A 20583-nucleotide genomic window follows, 5' to 3' on the forward strand; every position below is an offset into this window, starting at 1 on the left:
TTCACGAAAGAAGAGAAATAAGATTTAAGATTCGCAGAAATTTGCAGAAAAGCTGTTAGAATGATGAGCGAAAAGAAAAAAACCGAAATCAGTTCGTAATAATTCTTGATATAACTGTTACTCTCTTTTGCTCTCTCAATTGAAATATTAATTGAAATCATCATTTTCATCATCATCGAGAGGCATTGTCTTCTCATATTCATAATACATGTGATAATAATTTGTTTTAATAATTGTTCATATAATTTTTGATTATAAAAGCTTGTCGAAATATACAATATATTATCTCTAATAATAATTCTTCTATTATTTATAAACTCGTTATACATATTGATTCGATACTCCATCCTATCAGTATACAAATTCAAGCAGCGTTAACAATTTTACGAACGATAAACTATGATGACCCGTACTCATCCATAACGAGCGCCAAAAATAAAGCGCGCGTATATTCACAAAAATAAATTGAAAAACATTACTTCACTTTACCAGACGATGTATAGCATCGTGTCATCAAGCGGAGAGTTTCGTAACAAGACGAAACTGCTTGTGCGAGGAAGGGACGGTAATGAGGATGATAGTAAACGAGGTATTGGAAAATCGTGTGAAGAGCTGGGACATCGTAGGCAGATAGGTAAGCAGCCAATCAATGATGCAGGGTAAGAGGAGGTCAGCAATTTTTCGCCTCATTGCTCACAGAAAGGAAACGCTTTATCGTACGTCCCTCCTCCTCCTCCTACCCTTCTACTGCCGTCAAAGCATCCGCGAACTTACGGCTGTCAGGTATTGACTGTGGGGCGGACTTAACGTCAGCTCGTCGTGGATGTTGATCAGGTAGCACTTTTTTACCGGACCAATTTTCCGGGGCTGAAGCTATCGATATTTCGCCCGTGGTTCGTACGACACAAATCCTCGTGGAGAAAAAGAGCCGACGTTTCTCGCGAGCAAATTATTGAAGTCACAATGTGACACTTTCGATTACTTTCCACAAGATTTTTCTCTTTGAAAAATATAGAATTATTCAAATTATATACGAATAATTATGCTTTAATTATTATAATTAGATGTGTAAATTTTCATAAATGTAAGAGAAAATCCGTATTCTGTAACAAACAAAATCTTTGATTTAATTATATTTTATTTTACTTTTTAATATTTAATTAGATTCATTCATGGCAACGTATTTATCTACATCTCAACTTGATTTCACAGATATCAGTAAAGTGTCATTGCTCATAGTTTAAGAAATGAGGAAGAAAAGAAGAAAGTGATGAAATCCCATAACAGACGACCTATCGTGATTCGAGCTCAAATAGTCTAAGGATCGAAGATACAGCATAATCGCGAATATAAAACAGCGAAACGCTTAGCATAGTAACATCCTGGCGGGGGCGTCATTACCGTATTGATCGTGGAGGTGATCCCTCTCGCTCTTTTCCTCCTGTTATATCCCTCTTCACTTTGGGGAGGATCAGAATCGAGGGTTGGGAGTGAATCAGAGAGGCGTATTATCATGGAGAGGGTTGAAAGTAGGACAACGAATTTCTCGATATGATCATTCTCAAGTCAAAGAACTCGTCAAGGCAGAAGAATTGCAAAAATAAAAGTAAAGAACTTCGAGACTGCATGTTAAAAAATCTGTATTCGTTATTAAAATAGTAGTCCCTGCGATTTGACTAACATTCAAAATCTATCTTAAAATAATATAAAATATTATCTGCGATTTTTTTATTCTCTGCATATTTTTATAAAATTAATTGTCTTATTTTTATAAAATGTTTTCCTTTTTTGTTATAATATTTTCTTAAATATCTCACCGCTTTTTCTATTTTCTTCTAAAATATTTTTCTAAAAGCGTAAAAATTTTACAAATCACAGATTCATTTATTAACTCTCTATTCCATTTATTATAAAAAGACTTTAAATTTTCTCTTAGGCTATAGATCATCAAACTTCAAAAGAAATTCGGTCGTTATCGCACAGACGGTTATGTGAGTTCTTGCACTGATTCAAGGAGATGACATTGACCTCGACGGTGACGTCAAGCAAAGTTCGAAGATCCTTCCTTCTCCTCTTACCATTCCTCACTGATGGTCCAGTACCCGTTGCAGGACCGGTTTGGTAAGCGTCAACTGATCGTATGAGCAAAAAACAGCTGAATCACCATGACTCTGATCCTTCAACTCAAAACTCGAGATAGAGGCAACTCTACCAATATGTCGAAAATTCAAAGTCAAACATGTATTTAAAAAAAAAAAAAAATTACGAAAAAACGTAGGGAAAAATATATTACCGTTCTATATATAACAGCACTCTTAAAGATACATTAATATCTCAAAGAAACCATCAAACATATTTACTGTCAAATTATTGTAACTCCTTCAAAGATAAAGATTTATATCATTATTTATCGGCAAAATAATTTAATTAATAAATTAAAATTTAATTAACAACTAAATTTGTCTCAAATGAATGTGACGATAAAAATGTTGAAAAAAGAATTAAAAAACATATATTTTAATGTATTGCACTGTTTGCAATGACTGTGTAATGTTATGAAATATATTTTTTCATATTTTCCTTGAAACAGCACATTCGTAACAATTGTAACACATTTCTGACAATTACTAAATCTGTGATAATTAATGTGATGTACAAGTGTGTGTGTATATGGCCCGTGAGCGATACGACTCTTTAACACGCAATATAATATCAGCAGTTAAATGGAAGTCTGACAGTAAGAGATATACTCACATTCAAATGTACAAATATTTGTTTCAATATAAATTAAAACAAATTAAGTTTATTGAATTTATTATATATAACATATATATATATATATATATATATATATATATATATATATATATGTCAACTTAATTTAAAAAAAATACACAATAATATGCTGTCATAAAGAGTTATATACTATGATAAAAATTAAATGATGATGGAACTCTAACAGTAGAAAAAATACTATTACACTCAAACGTACAAATATTCAATATATATTAAAACAAATAAAGTTTTTATAAAGCCACTCAAAGACCCGTTTGCTAAAATTCTTATGCTGACATTGTATCATATCGGTGAGAAATGTAAATAAGGCACATTAAGGAGAAGTCATTTTTCTTCTTGATTTTCTTTTACATTGTAAATACAGATTAGAAATCTAATCAGTTTAATTATTATCAATCTATTGATAAACTGAAAAGCAATAGAAATAGACTTTCTGTTAATTAATTGTCACACATTCTTATTATTTTTGATTTACAATTTCTATAATAGAAATAATCATTCCATAAATCTCAGATTTCTATCAAATGCAATGTTCATCCACACTAGACAAAAATCTATTGATATATTAAATAAAAAAAAAAAACTTGAATGAATAACTAGTATCGTTAATAAATTTTATATAGATGTTTATATGCAGCCAAATGGATACCACAAAATATGCGCTGAGTGGTTCTAAATAAATAAATAAACTGGGATATAAACGAATCTATGGAAAAGCGTCGGATATGGTGGGTCAACGTCTATTTTGGAAGATTGCTTCGATATGTACATACTTAGAACTAAGTATTCGTTCAAGTGCCTATCCAAAATTTTAATCGACTGAATCTAGATCGACGATCGTTAAAACGCTCATTTTTTGTCGATTTGTCAAATATTAATCCTTGATTTTTTATCATCTATGTAAAAAAAAAACAGAAAAGAAATTTAATTTAATATGCATATATATAAATTATATATATATATATATATATATATATATATATATATATATATATAATTTATATATATGCATATTAAATTTAATTTCTTTTCTGTTTTTTTTTTCAAAGTTATTTTTATATATGATTATATATAAAAAGATTATATTATATGCAAAAAAATATTCCATTATTCCATAATTTTTTATTTTCCATTTCCCATAAAATTTCCCCAAGTAAATACTTTAAAAAAATTTTTTAAAAAGTAAAAAATAAATCTTATTAAATTCTTACTTCTTTCCAGTAATTGAAAATTCTACCGTCTGTGTTTTCTTTAAATGATTGTTAATATCTCTGTTCTAATAACATGGCCAAGAGATAATCATCAATCTGTACAAATTAGAAAAAAAAAATCTCATGAAAGAGCATTTTGCTAATAGCATAGTTTGCTTAATGTACGGTCAGAACAGCATCCTCTGATGTTCCACCACGTGGTGCTCGTGAACGAATGATTGAGACGTACTCCAGCAATGACTCGCGTATGGTGCATACAAGGGGGCTCCTTGTTATCGAGTCGCGCGGTTGTGAGCTGCACGCTTCATAATCTTTGACGACGTAGACAAAAAGCAAGTCGCTGTTTAAGCTAGCTCGAAAAGAAACGCGCGTATATATACTTATGACATTTTCTCCTCGTATGTCTTACTTATCGGCTCTATTCTGTACCTTTGGATTGATGCATCTTGCGATGAAATATGTACGTAGACGTAATTACATATGATGCCATCATAAATATTCGGTCTGACTTCAACCTATTTGCGCGAAGAGATACGCATTCTCAGCAGGGTGTAACGTGGAGAAAGATGTCGAAGAAGTTATGTTTCACTTTCTGTTGAATATAAAATTCCTAAGACATTTTGAATTTGACGTGATAAAAAATATCGTAGATTTATAAAAGTGCAATAATCGATATTAAAACAAAACCAGAAATTTCTCGAATTAAAAAATTTCTTAAGAAAAAAAAAAAAGATATTTGTTAAGCCATACGAATATGTGTAGTCGCATAGATATAAATTAAAAATATATTTTCTATTTTACATGCCTGGCAATAATTATATAAATATATAGCTGCTATTATATTTCGGTGAAATACGAAGGTGAAAGGTAGCGCATAATGATACTTCAGATTTCCATGAAATGGAGTTCCATGTTATCTCGGATGATGCTGCCTGGGGCCATCGCTCGATCTTGCATGATAAATTACACGCATACGCACGTGTGTATTTATGGCATCACATTTAGTGCGCGTCCCCAATTATATACGTTCACGTAAGAAATCACAGTTTTCGATGAAGAAAGAATATATAACGCAGCAATTTATTATTATGTCTGGAATTTATATACTTATTTTACATATTTCTAGGAAAGTATATCATACAGGAAAGTATATTAAGCGTAAATAAAAAGTATTATTCTACGTAATAATTGAATAGACGTCCATTCGTATAATCCATCATAATTGAATATACACATTAGCGTACATACAAATTTTTTAAATAAATATTAAAAGTTGAGAAAAATAAAAAAAAATAAAACTTAAAAAATTATTGTCGCTACTGTGTGCCAATATTATTATATTAACGAAATGATAAAACAAATTTTCATAATAAAGCCCACAAATTTGATTCATGCATATTTACTTTTGGGTAGTTAAAAATACGAAACCAGAACGTGCAAACAACAAAGTTTAAAATACATGATTTCTCTAGATACAAGTACAGATTGTGTACTTTTTTCATTGATCATGCAGCTATGAATGCCACGTGGATCAGGTTACAAACGTACGCCCACGCGTACGTTCTATGTTTTGCTTGGTACGCTTTGCTGTCACGCGTATAAAAGGTTGAAAGCTCGTTGTCTCGAGTTGACATGTACGTAGGTAGTAATGCCAAATGGTTAAAAAAAAAAAAGATAGATCGTGTATCGCATTGCATTCGCTCTCGAGACGATATAAATTCTGAGATATTAAACAGGAATAACTTTCGCCTTTGAAAATTCACGTTTTAATGGCAACCAATCAGCTGAATATTGCGCTACCGGCTTTACGTGTGCGTCTTATAAAATCTCACTTATAAAATCAATAATTACCAAGAGCAGATTTTTTATTTCTACTATTTCAAATCGTGGAATTAATAAATAACATAAAAAAATTAATTTGGCTGCAAGTGCCAATTATTTAATAAAACTACATTTTTTAATTTAATTATTAAAGATAGCTTAATCATATTCTTAAAATATTGTTATTCCGGTTCTCTCCGAAATACTAAACTAATGATAAAGACGAAATCTAAAAGGATAACGGCAAATACAAGAATGTACACATTCTCTGATTTCTATCTATGAATTATCATCTGTGCTTGTGAGATCACGTGCGACATTCTATCCAGAGGCAGAACTTTCTGATTATGCTATCGACTTTCATTTTCGCGTAAGCGTGAAAATTAACGATATTCTTATCCGCGGTAGATCGCGCGCGCTTGTACTTGGCGAATTTATATCGGCGTTACGCAAAAAATCTCGCTTTTTCTCTCTCTCTCTCTCTCTCTGCAAAAGCACACGTGGCATATTGCCCGACACATCGTATGGGAATCGAAAATGTTTCTTCGAGCTATGCCATAACTCGGATGGTTTACGCGCCGCCTTGCGGCTCGCTTCGTCGCACAAAGTAACAGTGCCCGTATTTAATGTACGCGAACCGCATTTTCTGGAACGGAGAGACTCGTAGATAGGAAGTAATAGTACTCCCGTAAGACGGAAGAGTTCTCTCCGCGAAAGAGTTAGGCGCGGAGAACGCGAGTTTTGCAAAGCTAGATACCGTTCTGTCACGAACACAGAAGTACTTCGCGCTCGGTCTCTTCAAATCAATCGCGTCAATCATGTACTTATTATGTAATAAACTATGCAATAGTTTTACTCACTTCGATTCCCTTCTCTTTCTCCATCATCTGCTCTTGCTGCATCTGCTCTCGATGATCGCTACCTTGTAGGTTCGCACTATGTGACTTCGTAGATCTTACAATTAATTCTCCGTTAATTGTTAATCACAATTTACAAAAGATATATGTATATAATCTTTTATAAAATAGTCTATTTTAATATTTATTTTAATTAATCTATTTAATTAAATAGCGAGCTACACTGACATTAATTAAATTGAAAACATTTCAGATTAATTAGATTATAATTAAATATCTACCATTGAAATTAAACGCAAAGATTTGTCTTTGATAACAACCATAAATAATGAGAAATAAGATAAAATTAAAATAACAATTAACCAACTAATCAAAATATAACGAATAATTATTAATATATTAGGTCACGTCGTTGCTAATATGACGCATGTAAACAGTATGCATTTTGACAAACATTTCACTAAGCAACACTCGCAGAACCGTGCTTTGGCCGTTACCGTTTATTATTTATCACTCGCTCCCCTTCTCGTTTTCTCGTCCACGAGTGCCGCGTTTACATCTTCATAATTCATGCATTCCTTCTAATGAAGATTTAATTTCGTCTGGTTACCACGATTCTACCCTCGCGTTTCGCTTCTCGTTGTATATTTTCCGCTTTCCTCCTCCGTCTATCTCCCTCCCAAATGCGGTTTTCCAGAAGGTTAATATACTCCATTATCCCGAATCATTTTACTAATAACTCACTTGCCGCCAAAACGCTTGCGCGGCATCTGCGAGTTCGGGTTATTTGGCTTAGGAGCACCCTGAGAATAATCCAAGTATATTTACGACGATCGATAAACGATAAGCCACTGTGCGACGACTACTGAAATAGATATATAACACGGAGATACCTTATTCACTAAAGTAGAAACGAAGGGCAACAAGAAAGCTTCTCATAACTTGTTTCAGTTATCAATTAAGAGAAGTGAATCTCCTCTATTGTTTTACTAATATGATTATACTTGTAATTAATGTAACTATAATAATGTGACTCGTAAATATCGCAGAATCTATTTTAATTTTATAAGATTAATTATAATAATAAATAAAATATAATAATCTATGATTTACAATATATGTACTTATTAAATCTTTTGATTAATTGACTCGCGAACAGAAATTAAAATTTACCAATATTTAATGCTTTTTTAAATATATGTTAATTTTTATGATTTTGTCGAATCATACTATTACAATAATTTTTTATTGATTTTCGTGGCTAAAACAATCGTATTGCAAATATGTCAAGACTCGCGGGATAAATTAATATTTAAAATAATATAATATTTTTTTCAATTATTCTCTAATTATAATTTCGATTTCGTCTTGCAAAACCGTTGCTACGCATGATCACTGTTTTCTAATTGTCTCCAGGATGTATATATACGTTTCCTTCACTTTGTACATTCTTTGTATCATACCGAACAAAACAATTTGCTCAAGAATATGAGCGCAAACTTCGCGCAACGACGAGCCGGAGCTTCGCGAAGCTCCGAGGAAACTGATCGAGTACTCGATCCTGGCATCCCATTGCGACCCACCTGGGCAACCTGAGAAGGGACCGGCGAACCCGCCTTTAGGGTTAACGAGCCCCTGCGAACGCCGCCAGTGGAACCTGCGCCTTTTGTAACCCGAAGTGACGCCGATCCCATTGATGGGGCCCTATATGCTTCCAATCGGTGATCTATGGATCCCTACTCGACCTCTGGTCCTTGTGCGGCTCGTAATCGTATATTTCATTGGCAGCTCAAAGAGTGGCTCTTTCTGTTTGCCTGCAAGCTCAATTGTCGTCTCGACGCGCATTGTGCACGAACGTGATTTCGTTAGAAGAAAGAAAGAGAGAGAGAAAAAAAGAAAGAATCTAAAGAGAGGCGACTTTAAAAGTTAACGCGTCCTCGAAGACGCGATGCATGTCCCTCGGACATATGTACCTGTGTCTAAAAGCATAATCCGGAAGCATAATGGACATTTTAGCCCAGGCCGCCTTCCTTGCACGCCCTCATACAAGGTGGATCGACGAGAGAATGGATTTATGGGCGGTGTTTGCTTTGCAGTGTAAAAAGGGTCTGATTCAATGTTCGATGATCGATCGTATGATATCGAAAGATGAACGGACGGTAGACACGCGCGGTGTAATGTTACATTATGATTTCCCCGAATCGATGGTCTTATAAGGTATAACGGAGAGTTTCGAAGGAATTAACTATACTTTGTGATAAGAAATGCTTTTATTTTAAAATTAAATAGAAAGGAAGAAAATGTACACAAGTCGAATTTTGTGTAACGCCCATCTCTCTATTTCAATCTTATTTAATCCTATAATTTATTATTTTTAATGCAATTAAAAAATATATATTTTCTATAATTAAAGATAGTTGAGTTTAGAAAAATTTTATAATTTTATTAATCATGATTCTTTTATATATTTACTCTTTTTCCTTTTATTTTCTTTATTAAAAAATATTTTTAAGTTTTTGCCTTACAAATTATAATTTAGTGACAAAAAACGTGTATAAATTTATTCTCTCAATTTCGATAAAGATATTCTAGCGAAAGTCAAGGAAGAGAGGATTATTCGACATGGCATCGTTGAGTAGACCATTCGGCCCAAACAGGGGACTAACGAACTGTGACGTCGGCGAGATACTACTCGACAACCGGAAATAGAATTTTCTGCATATCCTAATCCGCTCGGCATTGTCTGTAACGCCGTTGTGCCTCAGGTAAGCGCAACCCACTTCCCAACATTGTCCCTAACGTGTAACAGTCTGTCACGCGCATAATGCCGCGAGTTTAGCATTTATATCTCATGGCCCAGGTACGTATGTTCTCGCATAATTAGCGGCGGTTCTTATGCGCACCGCCGTGACATCGGCGCGGAAAAACGGTCGAAGTGCAAACGGCCCTGTGGGCCGAGAGAGACCGGCGATAGAGGGGAGGACGGCTGCACAATAATTTTTTCCTACTGTTTCTCGTCACCGCCTTTTAACCGAGCGAGGCTTACGAGGCGCGTCCCGTGAGGTCCCGAAAATTCCCACATACCCCTTCGTACGATTTGCATGCCGACGGAAATATCGATGCGCGGCGTCGCACGTAGGCACGCAGGCGACAAAACGTCGCCGAATTTTTTTTTTTCTCAGGCTCATCCCGCAGGGTGGAAGAGATGCGTGCATCTGGAATGCAAACGTGACCGATTCGAGATGTCGTTTGCATTTCGTGCAACGCGACGCAATTATTCCGCTTCCGAACTTGAGTGAGAAAGCATCAAGTGCGGCATCAAGCGTTATTCTTATCCAATACGAGAATATCGATATCGATCATATACAAAAAAAAAAAAAAAAATCAAATGGATCGCAAATAATTAGCACTCGACTCAATAAAATGTAATAATGATTCATCAAATTCAATCTAGATAAGTACCCCGGAATAAGTATCTCGATTCCAATTGGTTCATGCATTCAGCAGCATAAGTATAGCGCCCGTTCCTTAGTTAATAATATAAAAATGTGTGTTTTTTTTTTTTAGAATATTATTATACTAACGAAGGAGAAGACGAGATTATGACAGCAATTGCCCTGCTAAGTATATACTCCATCTGTCAGCATATCTGACGCATCATATATGCACTGCTACAGAACAAGCCGGCACGAGTGATATTATTTTCTCGTTTCATAACGTAAGCAATGTCGAGGTAATGAAGTCACGACATCTGCATATCGTCCGCTGCTCGGTCATCTTCTCTCATCAAATGATTTTTCCGAAATATTTTATGAAGCGGTACGACAAACACGCGAGCGCAATGCACAGAATTGAATCGGCATATAATTGCGAAATATAAACACGGCTATTTTCTCAGAGAAATGAATAGGTATCGATGTGCAGCGAGTCTCGGATTAAAAAAACTATTTCATGTCGCGTTCGATGTAAATGTCATTCTGCAACAACATTCATTAGTTTTTTAATTTACAGGCGCAAAAAAAGAAGAGGTATCGCGAGTAATTACATATATTAATATATATATATATATAAATAAATCTATATATATATATATATATATATATATATATATATATTATATAAACAGCAAAAGAATATTGATAGTATAATATAGTATATAAAAAAGTGTAAATATTATTCATATATGTATAAATCATAATTTATAAAAATACTAGTGGCGCTTAAAAATACAGTTTTAAAAATGCAAAATATTCCAAATCCAAAGCAATGTTATATTATGTAAAAGAAGACTTTTGATTCACATAATATGTATTAATACATAAGTAAAATGATGAATTATAATAAAATATTATAAATATATAAAACATTTATAAATATCACATTGCAATTACTTATAATACGTTATTTTCTTTCCTTTAAATGTTATAAAATGTGAAGATAGATTTACAAAAATCTTTGGCACTTTTCGAAAAAGCTTATCTGTGTACGTGAGAATGCAATGAGGAATAAAAATTGAAGTTGGCTTCCTGACCGAACGAATTACTGAAAAATCTGGGGTGAAGTGGCGTTTTTAAGGACCTCTTGAAAGGAGTCCTTGCCGGTGGTATGCCTTCCTTTCACATGCTAACTCTCCTCAATAGTTCAGCCGGTGGTACGAAAGGACCACTTTTCAGATTTAAATCAAGACCGCGTGTATATATGTATCTCCTACCGCGCGACCTATCCCATTTGCATCACAGTGCGACAAAATGCACATGCGTGTGCGTAACCGTACGCATTCGAATCAAAATACGCGACATACCCGTTGTTAAGCGAGCGAGCATACCTGCAAACTCGAGAATAAAACGCGAAAAAATTCCGTGTGAACAAATTAATGCAGGAATTGCACTGGCTGACTGTGTAACAATGGCTATTTGATATCTTAAGAGATCTTTTTAATATTATCAACAATGAACAAATATTAATAATAAATATTCATGAAAACATATGACGAATTCATAGGCTCGTAATGCAATATAATTTCAGTCTTAATATCATTTCATTTAACATTAATTATGTCATTAAGGGCCGTAATTTTTTTTCTCTCGATTTAATTACGTAAACCGAGTCGGGCAATTTTAATCATTTTTACTCGCGTGCAACAAACATATTAAGTTCGGTAGATTTGGAGCGAACACCGTCGCACACCTGCCGGTGTAATAATTTGTTCTTGCATCCAGGCTGATATCGAATTAAAGAAATTCATTAACTGTGTATACATGCGACAAAGAAGCTTACCGTTACTCAAGGCCTCGTAAAAAACTGTGAAATTATGGCTTGGGGAATTCGAAATAGCCGTTTGTCCCATAAATAATGTTCATTTTATAATGATTATTAAGTACTCGGCACCAATACAAAGTTTCTCCTCCAGCTTCTTTGACTTTGAAACCAGAGCACTTAATACTTTCGAGCAATATTGCATGATGACTTATCATTTTTATCTTACGATCAGCTACAAAAAATGAATGAAATATTTAATATAATTATAGTTTGTACATTTTAAAGTCTCCTTAAAATATTGCCATTCAAATTGTATAATAAGTTTTTGTGAAACTTCTTGTGAACACAAGGATGCGAAAGACATTTTAAATAATATCATACTATATCTTCACGCAAGCAAATATGTGTAATTTATAGTATTATTAGCAATCAATCATGGCAGCTTTCGTCTATAATTAAGAGACACACAATGTTTCTGTAAACGAAAATTCTTCCTTGAATAATATATATAAATAATTATATGTCATATGAAATTTTTGAATATAAGTCTCTCGATACTATTTTAAAAAAAAATATTACATTTTTATAAAAAATAAAAACAATTATATTACGTTCTCTTATTAAGTCAACGTATGCGAACTAGCATCGACTAGGGACTATTGTCCGATAATATATTAATCTGTTTCATATCTCGAAATTATCATATCGCATTGTAATTTTATAGGGAAATAAATTATGATTGCAATTCTTTTGACGTCACGCATCCAGCCGCACGAAGGACATCGATCAACCATCCAGATAACAAATAACTTGTTCACATTCCATATAGAGATCACACCCCGCAGCTATTATTCCGAAAACGTCTCGAGGTGTCCCATAACTCGACATCGTGCAACATGCTCGATCACATTATACGCAATTCGTAGTCACAGTACGTACATAGTCATCAATCGTTGACATTCTAATTACGATATCCCGAAGCAGTTTGGTTGACACTGTAGTCCTTATTATAGCTCCGGATAAGGCGGCACTGATGTATTAACATTTAACGCATTTTTTTACGAGATACGATGAGGCAGATGGAGAGAGACGTGGCCCGTTACGGAGATGAAAAGGAGAGGAGAGGGAAGGAGAAGCGGGAAAAACGCGGGAGCGCCGAAGAGGAGGAGGAGGAGGAGGGAGGGGAGGGGAGGGGAGGGGGCGGGAAGAAGAGACATCGTGAGGAGTGCCGGGCTAAATTACCCGGACGTGCTCGCGCAGATAAGGCTCCCTGTGTACGCGCATAATGCGGTACGTAATGTGCAGTCCGTCCACAAGCAACCACCATCCGCCGCCTCTTCCTCCTTCCTCGTCGCCGTCACCGTCGCTGTCGCGTCCGGAGAAAGAGAAGAGGAGAAGGAATTGGAACCTATGTATCCCCCCCACATATGCAGTCTGTGTGTTCAGAGGCTGGGCACATATTGACCGATACGTACCGCCGGTAGCAAGATAAACAGTTCTCTTCTCGTTTACTCTCTCGCGCGCAGCCTTTCTTCCGCTCTCACTTTGTCTCTTTGTCCCTCTTCCCCTCTTGACACTTTTGTCTCTCTTTCGTTTTCCATCTTTCTATCTCTCCTCTCTCTCTCTCTCTCTCTCTCTCTCTCTCTCTCTCCTCCTCTCTCTCTCTCCCTCTCTCTCTCTCTCTCTCTTTCTCTTTCTGTTTATCCTCTTTGCCCTCTTGAGCCTAGCGTTAAGTCGCCGCCGTGAACCGTGCATACAAAATTTACGGTGACACGTCGACTGTGTGAGACACGCTCGTAAAATTTCATCGTAAAGAATACATTTTATAGTATACGGAAGCGTAATTAAATTATTAGTTCAATTGTTAAGGGTAAAAAGAATATTTAAAAAAATAAGGAAGCTATCTTTTAATATGAAATAGAAATGTTTACAAAACAGTAATATTTTATATTCACATTAAATTAGAAAATCGTATTTTACAAAAATAGACACTCTATTTTTAATCCAATGTAATCGCAATGCGTGTACTCATTTAAAAAGATTCGAAATTTTTATATAGTGATTAGAATAAAGTGCATGTATACTACTCTTTCTCAAATTTTATTTTGAAAAGATAATGTTATCCTATCGATCTTACTTTTGGTTTTTTTCTTTATAATTTCCTTATCCTTTTCCCTTAATATTTTGCTTTGGCTTTCGATAAAATATACCTAACTTTATGCTAATGTTTTTTCATGATTTCGTATATTAACGTTATCACAATATATTATTTTATTATTTTATTTCGAGATAACAGAAACACAATTTAAGAGAATTTACCGCGGTGCGCAATGCAAATGTTATATAAATATATACATATCGATGTAAATATATATTTTTCCGCGCGATAAACATAAAAGATTACCATACATTCTTTATAAAATAAAAGTAAAAAGATAAGAGAACGAGTTCGAATTGCTTGAGGCACGGAAATGAAATCGTGCAATTGCTGTCGAACGAACTGCAAAATAATAAAGTTTACCATGTCCCCGGTGACTTTAATCGCTCGCCCGAGGTGACCACCGCGACGAGATCCCTATAATTCTTCACAAAAACTGGACAAACTATCTACGTCCCCTTTCGCAAAAGCTGCATTTTTCGGCCGTTCGTCGGTGGCAACTCTGATGCAGGCGTATCGAAGATCGATCGTTGCGGAAGCACCCTTAGGGCGGTTAGTACTACCTCTCACTATCCGCTTAAAAGGCCGGGGCTGCCGCTCAAGCCAAGCGCCCTGCAGGCAACGGATCATCTTATTCGCGTGTCATGCGAATTTATATCGAAGCTCACACGCGCGCGGTGTAATTTTCACAGATTGAGATCGGGCCTCTTTATAACAGAGGCCGATTTCGCGATTAATATGTGGCGGTATTCGATTCGAATATTTTAATAAGTAAGAAATAACATTTATTTTAACAGCGCGTAATCATGGGTACCTAAATGTAATTACGAATAATGTCAGTAATTATATCAAATGTCACATTTATTATTAAATTGCTGCGCTGTAACGCAAATTTTATTTGTCTCATTACTCTTGCGTAATGGTATTCTGTTTTCAAGTTTTCTTTTTTCATGATAAACTTTTATAATATAATACCTTCTTCAATATAAAAAAATGTAACACAATTTAAATTATATATATATATATATATATATATATATATATATATATATATATAAAATACAAATCTCAAGTGTTCAATAAGAGTTAATAAATTGAATCAGTCAGTTATGCAAATTAAAGAATGCTTTGAAGGTAGAAAATATCAAGCTATAATAAATTCTTGAAAAGATATATTTCTTGATACTCTATGACACATAACAATAAGAACTTGAATTTTTTATATATGTTATTTCATTTTCTGTTTTTTTTTATATTTTTTATTTTATCTATAATTGATATAAATTGATATAAATTGTAATTGTTTATAAAATGTGATTAATATAAATTGATTCAATCATATATTATTATAATACTTGAGATTTATATATATTTAATATTTTTTATATACAATATCAATTGTTACATCTCTCTATCAAGTTTATGCGTCCACGCATGAAAAAGGAAATTTGTCAGATATCGAAGTCATTGGAAATTATGATATACTCGCGACAAGCGACTGATTTAATCACGATGTGATGTAAATGCAATTCGTCATAGAGACCGCTCGATTGACCTTTTCATACATGTCCATTACGCGGCACTATGAAAGTCGCACGAAAGACATGTAGTTTTTTCATGCGGGCACGGAGGAAGAAAGAGCGAAAGAGAGAGAAGAGGATCGTGCGGTGCCGCAAATTACATTGTGAAGTGCCATTAACGGCGATGTAATAGCCACAATAGACGAGCCTGCAGCAGCAAGGTTTACATACGCGCGCGGTTGTCTCTGTATAATAAAATACATGAAAAGACTAGCACGCGTGTGTGAGATCTTGCGCGTATCTCGGACGGATACCAAATGTTGCTGAAGGTTAAAACAAAACAAAAAAAAAAAAAGAAAGAAAGAAAGAAAAGAAAAATCAAAGAACTCTCCTCCTAATCTCAATATTACAATAACGGGTAAACTCCTCCGTCTATGCGCTACATGCTTCGTACTATTGTGATTAAATGAAGGGGACACGTTTATAGGCGCGGAGACGCGCGTATTGTAATTAAATGAAGGTACCTGCACGCGTATATTGGCATACGGTACCGTATTAAAGACTCTCGGTCAAAGAGAGACAGGCTCAGCCTTGGCATTCACTTGAGCGGGATATATGTTGCAGTAGCATGAAAAGCGAGCCCCACACAATGTAATGGCAACGTGTCACATCTCTATTAATGCGATCTCCATCTCCGCCTGCTTACTTGCACTTTTCACGATGACCTTTGTGCTTGTGATTCATGTTGCGTACATCTGACCGATGATTGTTTCATCGACCGATCGATGACTAAATAAGATGGTAGATGAAAGGGCAAGAGAACAAAGAAAATGTATTATAACCTTGTAAAATATTGCCGTGATATGCAGTGTGTATGTGTGTGTGTGTTTAGAGATATTATTGCTCTTATCTAAGAGCAGAGTGATGCATACAATTGAAAGTCGCGACATGCCTCTTGAGTCGTTTTAAGTAAAATAAAGTCTCTCAAAATTGATATATTTATACTAATATTAACAGATTTTGAAATGTAAACAAACTGAGTATTTTTAGATTTAATTTTGATTTTTTTAATGTGCGTATTTTTCTGCTAAATATATAGTGTACAATCTTAATAAATTAATTATAGATTTTATTTAAATTCTCTTTTAATCCCCTTTTTTCAATTTATTATATTATATTATTTAAATATACATTAATATAAATCACAAATATATCTTTTAATTTAAAACATCTGTTCAAATGTTTTATTATAAAATTAATATTTGTATACCGTGAAACTTTCAATGTAAACAATGAGTTATGTATACAATTTAAAAACCACGACAAGAAAAATACACACATACAGATGGAAAAGAAGATTTCTCTCAAGGAAACATCCCTTCAATTAAATAATTTTAAATAAAATTAATCTATAACAAATAATCAATCATATTTTTAAGTAAGCTAAGATTTATCATATATCTGTTTTCCACAAACTTTTTTCAATTAACTATTAATTACGTTTATCGAAACGAAGACTGGACCATCACATCCCGCCAGGACGAAGATGCTGGATAATTACAAGTACGAAATTTTATCACAGAGGGAACCACCTACTAAGCCATATGCGATGGAGTCAGCGCCGAATAACAAGAAAGGGAAGCGGTGAAAGCTCGAATTCTCGTCTCTTAAAACCTCTGACGATAAGGTAGTCATTTTCTAAATCAAACTACGATCATATTATAATATAAAAAAGTTTATTTCATAAAAAAGAACAAGCTATATTTATAATATTTATTTAGGCAATATATAATTTTATTCATTCTCGCGCTGGCATTCGTTACTTACATTTCAGTAATTTCATCAGACTGATATATGACCTATAAAAGCTATAAATAAAAATGTTTAATTTACAAGTAGATATATAAAGTCTCTAATTTTTAATAATTTTATTAACCTAGATTTTCATTATAGAAGTGACATGTGAAATAATTAGTAAACGGAAAAACACATCCACTAAATTGTATCTTGCAACACTATTAATATCCAATAAATGTAATCAACATTCAAATCATAAATAATTTAATGCGCAAAATTGTTTTACAAAATAGAAATATAATGAAAAGTTGCATGTATGGAGAGATATTCATCGCGCGATACGCTCTTTCGGCATTTGCATTCTCGGCAAACTCGCAAGCGTGTAGAGGGGAAGTGCATAATTAGGGCTCGTCGTGGTAAAACTGACAAGTATACGTCAATTAGTGCAACGGTAATCCGACGGTTCGGTCGCCAACCCATCGCAAAGAGACAATTCCGGAGAAAAATGACCTGCTGCCGCCACTTTATTCTCTTCTTCGTGCATTTTTGTAATAGATACTCGTTATTTAATATGAAATTAATGTTCGCGAAACAATAGAAAAAAATTCAAAGAAAAGATGTCTTATGAACATCTAGCTATAGCATTAAAAAGCTTCTCCTTCTCAAAAAATATAATATTTCAAATATTATCGTCAACATAATTTTCAAATTTTACATAAATTTTAATGGAAAAAAAAATTTTATTTTTATGTAAAAGCAATAACAAATTGTCTACATATGTATGTAGTAAAATCACTCTTCAAAAATATCTTTTCTGTAATACTAATTAAATTGATAAGTCGTTATCGTATTATTATTATTTTGTAAAAGTTTCACAATCAATAAAAATGATAATTAAATTATTTTTTCTTACAACACATGTGATGTAGATATTTGAGAATTTGAGAAATAATATACAAATATTTTCACTTACACATAAGAAGAAGACATGTTATTATCTTTCATTCGATCGTTTATATGTTGTGAGAGATTTGTAATTTCAAGCATTAATGCATCGTATGGTGTGTATAAATGATTCTAATGAAATGTAATTGTTCGATCGTAAAATATCGATATCACATGCATATGTAAAATACTGCAGTACGAATGTTTTTTATGGTACGATATGTTCTACGAAGCTATATGCGCTTTTCCACTGTAATGCGCATTATATCATTGCGGCACGAATCCAAGCTAATCGGCACAAAACAAATTGCGAGATTTTCATCTCTGTCTCGAGACAACGACAACGTTGTAGTCTATGACTCACTATTGACACTACATTTTCGCCCACTATATCACCATGTAATATGCAAAATACGATTAATGAGTCAACGTGTAAATACAATCGACGATAAATCATTGAGATAACAGGCCAAAATTAATTTTTCGCAAAAGGACGAATTTTGATATATGTAAAAGGACAAATTCACACATCATAGAGTACATGGAGTAAAATTTCGTAATCTCATATGTATAGAAAAAATGTAGAAGAAAAATAACAATACAATGAGAAATAGCTTCAATATTGTTATTACGTTTTCGATAAAGATAGCGTAATATTCTGATAGGCGAAAGAACGTGATGCAAAAAGTGTATGTTTAAGCATGAAAGTGAAGCAGTAAAGCAAACTTTCACGGCTTCATCTAACGACAGTTCAAAACTGATGTAAAAACTCTCTTTAATGGAAAGTGATAATTAATTTTTCAAATAAACAATTGAAGCTAAACCGCTAGATTCTCACTTTATCATCTCCCACTTTATTTATTAGTAAAAAAATTTCGCGGAAAATATTTGTCTTTTCTACGAAAAGCGATGTATAGTCAGCGAAACCTACATCTTCCGTTTGATGGAGAAAAGAATGATGAAAAAAACATGGCAGACAAAAATAATATACAAAACAATATATATATATATATATATATATATATATATATGTATATATTAAAAAAAATTAACCGCTACTACGACATAAAATATGTCTCACTAAAATATATTAGAAAATTTATAAATGTGACCATTACATGATTACGTACAAGTCAGTTATATAAAGTTATAATATAAACATGATATAGACTTTCACAATATTACAATAAAGATTAATATCTGCAAAGTTTCATGTGTATCTTTCGTGTAATTTTCACACGTAGAAAAATGGCGTTTTACATCACCGACGCACGCACATCGAGTAATATAAATGCGCAAGTGTAATTATGAGAGAGAGTAAGATAGATTTTTTTTTTTTCCACCTGTAAGAGAATACACCGGACTATGTAAATTACATTGTGTACTAACAAAAGTGCAGGCAATGGAGGAGCAATTGAGTAATTTTAGCGGGCGGTAACCCTGCAGGACACACACAACGGGACAATCACTATAAGAAACGTGACACAGCTGTCACTTGTATAATTTACATATTTTTACATACATTATGAGAGTGTGTCGGTCACATTATTGCAATGTGCTTCTTTGTAACGTGAGCAAGAAAACTGCATTGTTATCGTCATCATCCTGCATTATTTTAGTGCATCACTTATCCGTTATTCGTTTAGCATGAAATAACGATAATTCGATGCGCAAACACACATGTGTTCTCTATTTTTGCAACCTCTATTTCAAGTTTCAAGTTTAACGAAAACATATCGCAATTGTTATTATCTTTTTTCGCCACTCTCTAACAATGTTGTTAGCAATTACTTAATATTTACATTTTTAAGATATTTCTGTCATAACATTATCGCGATAGAATACAGACATCTTTCATAATTAGACACAATTCCAATTTCAATGATTATTCCAACAATGAACTGATTTCTAGCGTAACGCAATAATGTCCTTCACGTTTATCGCATCATCAGTCGTTCATCTGGTCGAGTATTTGTGCGTATTATTGCGTACCGTACTTAGGCTGCTTAGCGTAATTTGTAATCACGCTAATGCATCTCGTTGTGGCACGTCCCGACACGATGCAGCCATAGCATTGCAGCTATATCGTCTACGGTACGTGCATTAGATGACAACGAGACGCTTTCGAGATGGTTTCACGCGATAATGATAGCGTGCTGCATATGCACCCATACAATAGATGGATATGCAAGAGTGATCAATAGGTCAATGCGCAAGAG

The 20583-nt window shown here is 33.8% G+C and overlaps 1 protein-coding gene and 1 long non-coding RNA gene across 5 annotated transcripts in view; both read right to left on the reverse strand.

Annotated features, from left to right (window-relative positions):
- LOC126856527 (UPF0489 protein C5orf22 homolog) overlaps positions 1 to 20583 on the reverse strand; it is a 569513-nt gene that overhangs the window by 459184 nt on the left and 89746 nt on the right. The window lies entirely within an intron of this gene.
- Positions 1 to 20583, reverse strand: part of LOC126856585 (uncharacterized) — a 136186-nt gene that overhangs the window by 53958 nt on the left and 61645 nt on the right. The window lies entirely within an intron of this gene.

Source organism: Cataglyphis hispanica, chromosome 2, assembly GCF_021464435.1.
Source record: "Cataglyphis hispanica isolate Lineage 1 chromosome 2, ULB_Chis1_1.0, whole genome shotgun sequence".
Lineage (NCBI taxonomy): Eukaryota > Metazoa > Arthropoda > Insecta > Hymenoptera > Formicidae > Cataglyphis > Cataglyphis hispanica.